This window comes from Euprymna scolopes, chromosome 46 (genome assembly GCF_053919585.1).
Source record: "Euprymna scolopes isolate OS-2025 chromosome 46, ASM5391958v1, whole genome shotgun sequence".
NCBI lineage: Eukaryota > Metazoa > Mollusca > Cephalopoda > Sepiida > Sepiolidae > Euprymna > Euprymna scolopes.
Genome location: NC_136527.1, coordinates 30,205,479 through 30,214,461, shown reverse-complemented (window position 1 = coordinate 30,214,461; position 8,983 = coordinate 30,205,479). Strand labels below are relative to the sequence as shown.

The window sequence follows — 8,983 nt, the reverse complement described above, 5'->3', positions numbered from 1 at the left end:
TTAGAAAACTTTTGACTCACATTCTTTGCACATCTCCAAATTAATTCTAGAGCAATCGACACATGTCATAATCACGTCGCACACCAGTTCTCATTATATAAGTTAAGCAACATTGAGTCTGGTCACTAAGAGAGCAGTGACTATTTAGGAATAGCAGATGCGTAAAATGACGCCACCATCTCCCTGCAAGATTTGTGAAAACCTAATGTCATCATTTCCTTTGGCAGGAATATACATACAACAGGAGACTGCTTGTAAAGTTCATATCATGAAACTTTGAGAATAAAAACTTTGTTTATTTAAAGAAAATTATTAACATAATCAAAGGATCATATTATTTTGTCTCGTTAAAGAAAAGCCACATACATTACAAAAATATAGAATTTCGATTTTTCTTACTTTACTTTGTCATATTAATCAAAATATACTTGGCTAGCATGTGTGCATGCTTCAAAAGGTCAGTCTTGTAACAAAAACAGAAAAAAAGAATAAAACAGTTCTTCAATGGGTTTTATATTAGATGGTCACTTAAGCGAAGTAGACTGTCACATTCTTATGCAAATGATTAAGGTGAACTTACACATGATTTTCTTACGATATGAATTCATATCCAAGAGCAAATTTATAGACAGTTATAATCCCTGCTATTGCTTCTTTGCAAAAGTTTAGTGTTCTAAGCATTGTGTTAAAAATATTTACAACGATTTGTCATGAGGCTAGCTTGTAGATTTCATATAGTTTTTTCTTTTTTTCAATTTTCTTCAAAATTCTCAGAAATGAAGGGGTTCCTACCTATAATGAATCTTTCTTTTTATTAAAAGAACCACAGAATGTTGTTTGTCTCTTTTTTAATTTAATATATTTCAATCGAGAAATTAATTCTCATACATTTCAACCGAGAAATCATTTAACCAAATATATTTGTCAGTTTTTAAAATTCTTTTGTCTAATTCAGTTGCTCTTATAATTACTGAAATAAAAATTTTCCAAACATTCCAGCTTTTTACTATCTTATTAAAAGCAGTAGTAAGCTTTCATTGTGAGCAGTCATTATAATTCTATCCTGATCATAGTGAAGAAATCCTCTTACCAGTGAGATGCCTATTTACATTACAGTCTATAAAACATTCCTTACTTATATAAGAATAATTCCACAAAAGACTTAGCACACTATTGTTTGGCACATTTTTTCCAATTTTTGAAATACAATGTGTGGGGTATTTTTAACTACTATTTTGATTTCTGTAGCTGCTCTGTTAAGTAAAGCATCACTAGGAACGCTCTGTATGTGTTTTCATATGCCTCAACAAATTTCAATCGGATGCAAAAGAAGAACCACATAATTAACAAGAATGTGGTTTCTCTCCTGTATGTGTTTTCATATGGCTCAACAAATGTGATCTCCATGCAAAAGAAGAACCACATACTTCACAAGAATATGATTTTTCTCCCGTATGTGTTTTCATACGATTCAACAAACTTGACCTCCATGCAAACGAACCACATACTTCACAAGAATGTGGTTTTTCTCCCGTATGTGTTTTCATATGATTCAACACACTTTACCTCCATGCAAAAGAAGAACCACATACTTCACAAGAATGTGGTTTCTCTCCCGTATGTGTTTTCATATGACGCAACAAATTTTGCTTCCTTGCAAAAGAAGAACCACATACTTCACAAGAATGTGGTTTCTCTCCCGTATGTGTTTTCATATGACGCAATAAATCTGAACTCCGTGCAAAAGAAGAACCACATACCTCACAAGAATGTGGTTTCTCTCCCGTATGTGTTTTCATATGACTCAATAAATGTGACCTCTGTGCAAAAGAAGAACCACATACTTCACAAGAATGTGGTTTCTCTCCCGTATGTGTTCTCAAATGACTCAATAAATGTGACCTCTGTGCAAAAGAAGAACCACATACCTCACAAGAATGTGGTTTCTCTCCCGTATGGGTTTTCATATGACTCAATAAATGTGACCTCTGTAAAAAAGAAGAACCACATACTTCACAAGAATGTGGTTTCTCCCCCGTATGTGTTTTCATATGATGCAACAAACTTGACTTCCATGCAAAAGCAGAACCACATACTTCACAAAAATGTGGTTTCTCGCCTGTATGTGTTTTCATATGACGCAACAACGTTAACTTCAGTGCAAAAGAAGAACCACATACTTCACAAGAATGTGGTTTCTCTCCCGTATGTGTTAGCATATGATGCAATAAACTTGACTTCCGTGCAAAAGAGGAACCACATAATTCACAAGAATGTGGTTTCTCTCCTGTATGTGTTTTCATATGACTCAATAAATGTGACCTCTGTGCAAAAGAAGAACCACATACTTCACAAAAATGTGGTCTCTCTCCCGTATGTGTTTTCATATGACTCAATAAATGTGACCTCCGTGCAAAAGAAGAACCACATACTTCACAAGAATGTGGTTTCTCTCCCGTATGTGTTAGCATATGATGCAATAAACTTGACTTCCGTGCAAAAGAAGAACCACATACTTCACAAGAATGTTGTTTGTATCTCATGTTTACTTGCATCTGATTCCACAAAAAGTAGGAATGTAATGAAGTGTATAATGATAGGCACGCTAATAAATTTCAACTTACGTAAGTTTGTATGAAGAAATTCGTAATTATTTTTAACGATTTTTAATCAACAATGCCGAAAGGTGCTTCTTATCCATTAATGAATTTCTTTTCATTGTTGCAAATTCTGAAAGTATAAAATAAATTTGAAAAAGTACATTTCATGTTGTAAAATTCAATTTATTATGTTGGTAGTTATTAAAAAATATCCAAACATCTATTAATAATGAAATTAAAAAATAAGATGAGTATATTTTTAATTCAATACAGGTTTGTTTACAAAATTAATGTGTTTTTATTTTTCCAACTGTAAATAATCACGTTTTTTTATTTTAGAAATAAGGATTGAGTCTTCATATTATTTGATTCTTCAGAATACTGTTCTCCACTTGGGTGTTATTTTCACAACGTTTCTATGTTACCTCCGATCTTATTTGGGTTTATTTTGTCGAACTTGAGAACCTTTTTCTTGAACTCAAAAATCTTTATATAATTCTGAATGGAACGTTTTAATTAGTACATGGGATTAGCACACTCTAGTATTGGTAGCAATGACTGGGTAAAAATTCCTAAGTAATTTTTAATTCTATTTTCAATCTCACTGAGAATAAAAACTTCTTGCGTTCAGTAGTATGTAACCTACAACTAAATTTTACCAAGTACTCTAATCATAGCAACATATATTAGCATTACAGGTCCTAGCAGACAATCTTAGTATGAATTTGAAGAACTATTTTGTTTCTAGATGTTATCAGTATTCATTACTTCATATCATATAAATATATATATACATATATAGACAGTTTTTATTACATATTACTATATGTATATATATTATTATTAATGGTTCCTTTATCATATTAAATAATATATAACCTAGCTTACTCTTCATTGTTTTTCTCCATTTATAATTTTTACTTTATCCCATAATGGTAGAAGATTTAACTTTTCCATCCATATATATTCTGCTATAACTAATTTTTCAATCTCTCCACATATTACAGCTTTTCAATGATTTTATAACCTTACTGTTAGTGAATGACATGACTCACATTTGTATAATTTTCCACATTTACATGGAATCTATTAGTCATGATTGTTTTCATAAGTGGCTTTCCATGAACAACATGTTTCTGTAGAATTGAATCACTCTTGAATACTATATTATGTTTAGCTCTCTGTTGTATTGTTAAACTTTCCTTATTTTGAGATTTTTATTAGGTCTAGCTCTCTGTTGTATTGTTTTCTTAAACTTTCCACCTTATTTTGATATTTTTATCAGTAGCAATACACATGAGCAATAAAATGCTTTGGATAATCACACATTCCAAGGGGATTCTGATAAAATAGTCATATTTTACAAACCAAAGCATTTTAAGTCGTCAATATACCACTGTTTTGTTTTTTCAAACGAATTTATAAATGATAATGTGCAGTATATATTGCTCCCCACTAAACAAAATTTTTTTGTAAGTTACATATAAACGTAAAAAAGATCTTTCCTTAAAGAAAAGTGCAAATGATTTTTTCCCATAAAATTATATTGGTCAACTGTCCTAAGACGCTAGAATGGTCTTAAATGCTAAATCATTTTACATTAAATTCATGTGAAACCAACCCCCAGTCAAAATTTTAAATTTTTTTTTGTTTCTATCAAATATCCAGGATGTTAACACATAATTTCTCTTAGCTCTAATTGTAGAAGGGTTTGCTCGATTAAGAGTAGGGATAGAATGTTAGTTTTTCCGTCATGACTGCTTTGTTGCAGAGAATCTCAACACATGTGTGATAAAAGCCATGGGTTGCTTAAGAAAAAAGGAGATGAGGATGTACTTCGATTTAGGCGTTAGTAATAATTAGCAGTATTTTTAAAGCACTTACAGGATCCTGGACTATGTGATAAAAAAGCTTAAGAACAGCTAATGGTTCCCCATTAATTGTAGAAGGGCTTGCTCGATTAACAGTAGGGATAGCAAGTCAGTCTTTCTACCATAATTTCTTTGTTTCAGAGAATCTCAACACAAATGTGATAAAAGCTGCAAGTGGCTTAAGAAAAATGGGGTGAGGATGTACGTCAATTTAGGTGAAATGATGCAAGCAGATGTAATTGAACGATCGAATAGTTCATGGAGTTGTCTGATTGTGTAAGTAGAAAAGAAGGATGGTAGTAAAATAGATGTAAAGGTTTTAAATAAGTCATGAAAAAGTTTGCCTGAGTGTTACCGGTCATTGATGACATATTAGTCTTACGTGGGTTGACAAAATACTTTGTAAACTTAGATCTGAAATCAGGTTACTCTCAGGTTAAATTAAATAAGAATGATAAATAAAAAAAACTTCATTTACCTGCAACTGGGGTTTATTTCACTTTAACATTATACCATTTGGTCTCGCAAATGCCCCGAGGATCTTTCAGCAATTAATGTCCATAGTTCTACAGGGACAGAACGATTATGCATTACCATATTCGGATGATATTTTAATATTCTAAGATACGATGGAAAGTCACTTGGATCACATAGATAGGGTACTACTAGCTATTTTACATAAGCACAACCTCAGGTTGAAAGTGATGTAGTGTGAGATTTTAGGAGAAGAACAGGATCTGGGGTTCAAAGTAAGTGAACAGAGTATACAAGTATATAGCCAGACCTGGAAAAAGTCAAAATCGATAAAATCTCGACTCCAACTACTGTGAGACAAGTCAGATCTTTCATTTGTATGACGTCATATTATTGTTGATTTAAAAAAAAAAATAATTTTTGCCTCAAATGATCTGATATGATCTTTGTTAAAAACAAATTTACTTTTTTATCTCATAATCTTAGTGATATGCAAGAGAGATGGTAGGTGAAATCGTTTTGTTTGAGCCAAAATAGTTTTCATTGTATAAGAAAGTTGAGGGCTTATTGCTGTCATATGTTATGTTTTTATTAAATTAGGGAACAAAAGGCAGATAATGAATTTTTTAGATTTAAAGATGCACCATCCCAACTGTTAAAAGATAATGGCCGGAAAATATTAACAAAGTCATGAAGAAGGTGTTGAAGGACATCAACATACATCATGTGATGACGTCATTTTATTACAAAACAAAGAAAGAAGTGGAAAGATTTCATAGGATGATGCATGACAGTTAAGCAAAAAACATCAGGAACAATGAGTTGTCATGGGATTTATACATAAACCAAATGTTGGCAGCTGTCAGATTTCATGTGAGTGAAACAAGAAAATTCTAACAACAGAGATGTGAACTTGTTATTAGATAATATATTGATGCCTTGTAGAGTATACTATGGTGATGAGCAACACGAGATCGCTCTAAAAGAGATGCATCGATCTTTTACTTTGGTAAGGAATAACATTCAGGAAGTTAGGAAAAAACTGATAGAGAACAAGAATAAGAAAATAAAGTCATTAGATTTTAAGATTGGAAATCTGTTTTTTATAAGAACCAGTAGAAGGCGCATGTGAAACATCTGTGGGCAACGTTGATTGAGGAAAGTCCAATGAGTTGGATAGTGATTGAGCCACAGAACAAACTGATATCTCAATATGGAGGAGTCAACATCAACAGGAAAAGCCGTTAATGGATCGTAGAGTCATGACATATAGCATGACATCGAAAATTGCAAATAATTTGGACACAAATTATCTGCTGTATCATCGTTTGTGGATGTCCAAGACAGTAATATATAATATAATGGAGTCTACATCAACGGGAAAGGTCGTTGATGGATTGGAGAGTCCTGACACATAACATGGCATAAAAACTTGCCAATAATTGGAACACAAGTTATCTCCTATTTGCAACTATTGTGGATGTCAAAGACAATAATCGGATCCACTTAGGAAGGCCTAGAGTTGGTTCAGAGTTTGGAAGTGGGGAAGAGGAACCAGTGAGAGGAATTCGTTAGGTTGGGTAAGATCTATATTCTGTTTTTAAAAATATTTCTTTCTCGGGGTTCGTTTTATACGTGAGACTTTGGAAGATGATTTCGGTTAACCATTTTGACAGAGTATGTGAAGCGTTTGGAATGAATTATGAAAGAAAAGATTATTAGAAAAACAAAAGAAATGAATTTTTCCCTGTTTATAAACTCGAGCATGGAAGTCATCAAGTGTCATCTACCGATGTTAATTTTAAATTATCAGATGGTATTCACCATGCATCGCGCGTTCCTTGTATTAAGACATTTAACAAAAGAAAAAAGAAACTTATTCTTGGAAAGAAAAAAATTTAGTTAATAAGAAAATAACGAGTTTTCAAATATTAAGCAATGTAATTCCTTATGTTATGAATGGTGGCCACCACTGATAACATATAGAATTACTTAAACTAATATCCATACAACTACTTGTTTGCAGCAATTTTTAATGTGGTATTCGTTTTCAGCATACCCGAAAACCTATCGAATTCGTCATGGTAAAGATGACTATTAAGGTGGAAAGTAAGATACAATTTACCAAAACGGCATTCAGGCAGCCCCTCCCCCAAATATCACCATGTGGCTAGAAAATGGGTGCTCATTTTACGTTAAATTTATATAGAAACGTGAACCTCAATTTTCGAAAAAATACTTTCTTCATGTCATGAAAACTAATTTATTCATTTTCAGCATCCTTGAAAACCTATAAAAGTTGTCATTCTAAAGAATATTGAAAGATTTTAGAAATTTACCTTTTTTATGTTTAAGTCAGTAGTGAAAACAAAATCTGATTTTTTTTTTTTTACTTGTGAAACATTTAAAAACCTAAAATTTATCAAATTATTATTATTTTTATTTATTTATTATTTTGGTAAACGATAAAGAAGTTTTTATGTTTAAGTCAATATTGAAAACAAAAACAATCGACAGCGAAATATTTTCAAATGATAAACATTTTCATTAGGATTATTCGCTTTTTTTTTCTGATTCATGTTTCAATAAAGACACAAGGACATTAAAGAACAATTCTGTACGTGAAAACGCATACAGAATTGGCCACCAATGATAACATAAAGAATTACGTATTGACCTTTTTTTGTTTGTTGTTTAAGTCAGTATTGAAAACAAAATCTGATAGATTAGTGACCATTCGATAATAATCCGATGAAAAAACGATAAAAATAAAAAATACACATACGTGCGCCAATCGCCATGTAGTAATACTTACGTTTTTGTTTTATAATCTTCTTTCGATAAACTTTATCTGCTTTTATAAAGCAAACGATTTTTCAAATGTGATTGACTTTACAAGCTCAAGCTCAACTTAACATTCAAGATGACGAACGGAAGAGCAAGTTCGCAGAAAATTAAATTGAAGAGGAAAAATAAAAAAAGAAATAATTCCGAAATGAAGCCGATCTATTTGGTGAATATCACGGATAAAATTAGTATAATTTTATTTAAAATTTTAATATTTACATGAGAGAAAACAAGTTTAAATTTTTATATATATTTTTTTGTTAATTCTCTAATTCGTTGCACGTGCAATTTAATGGCGGAAACTTATAGTTTTTAAAGCCGCATATTTTTATTTATTTTTTATTTATTTATTTATAGATTTCCGATTATTTCTTGATTGTGTTTAAAAGATTAATCTAAAGAAAATATTAATTAACGAGATCAAATGTAAAAAATTACACGTGAGAAAAAATGTAATAATGAAAACTGTTATCACGTTGGAAGAAACTGACAAATTCATCTAAATTAAGAAGTTAAATAAATTCCTTGTAAAACCCAAAATCCCTTGACAAATAAATACTAGTTTTCTGTGATTATTTCAAAGATAATTAATAAAATTAAAGGTAATATAGTTCGTCTCAAAGTTGTATGAAGAAGCAGAACTTAAAGTAACAATAAAAACATGAAATCCTATCCTACGGAAACGAAACGAAACCTTTTCCGTTTTCTTTTTTTTATTTTTTTTTTACTGCAATAATTAGTTTTAATTATTTTCTTCTGTATCTTCATTTTTCACCGCAACAAAAAATAAAGTAAAAAAATATTTTGTAATAAAAAAAAAATTAGTTGCATTCAAAATAATTTAAAATAACAATTAACCGTTTTGGGGAGTTTTGTTAAGAGCAGCCAACAAACAAAAAAAGTGACAAAGCAAGATAAGCTACTCTTCTACCTACCTGGATAAGTTATGTATTTTAATGCTTTTATTTGGTTCGAAAAGTTACTCTTCTACCTACCTGCATAAGTTATGTATTTTAATGTTTTTATTCGGTTCAATAAGTTACTCTTCTACCTACCTGGATAAGTTATGTATTTTAATGCGATATGTTACTCTTCTACCTAGATAAGTAGTCCGATACAATTTTCAGATAATATTTTTATTCATCCAAAATGATGGAGGTCTGAAACATAATTTAAAATTAACCGTTTTGG

At 31.0% G+C, this 8,983-nt stretch overlaps 1 long non-coding RNA gene across 1 annotated transcript; it reads right to left on the bottom strand.

The window, feature by feature from the left end:
• Nucleotides 1-255: 255 nt before the first annotated feature.
• On the bottom strand, nt 256-7,863 carry LOC145270522 (uncharacterized). The gene is made up of 2 exons (XR_013865416.1): nt 7,761-7,863; nt 256-2,730 (listed from the first exon to the last, which is right to left on the bottom strand). It is a non-coding gene; the product is annotated as an uncharacterized LOC145270522 (long non-coding RNA).
• Nucleotides 7,864-8,983: the final 1,120 nt, after the last annotated feature.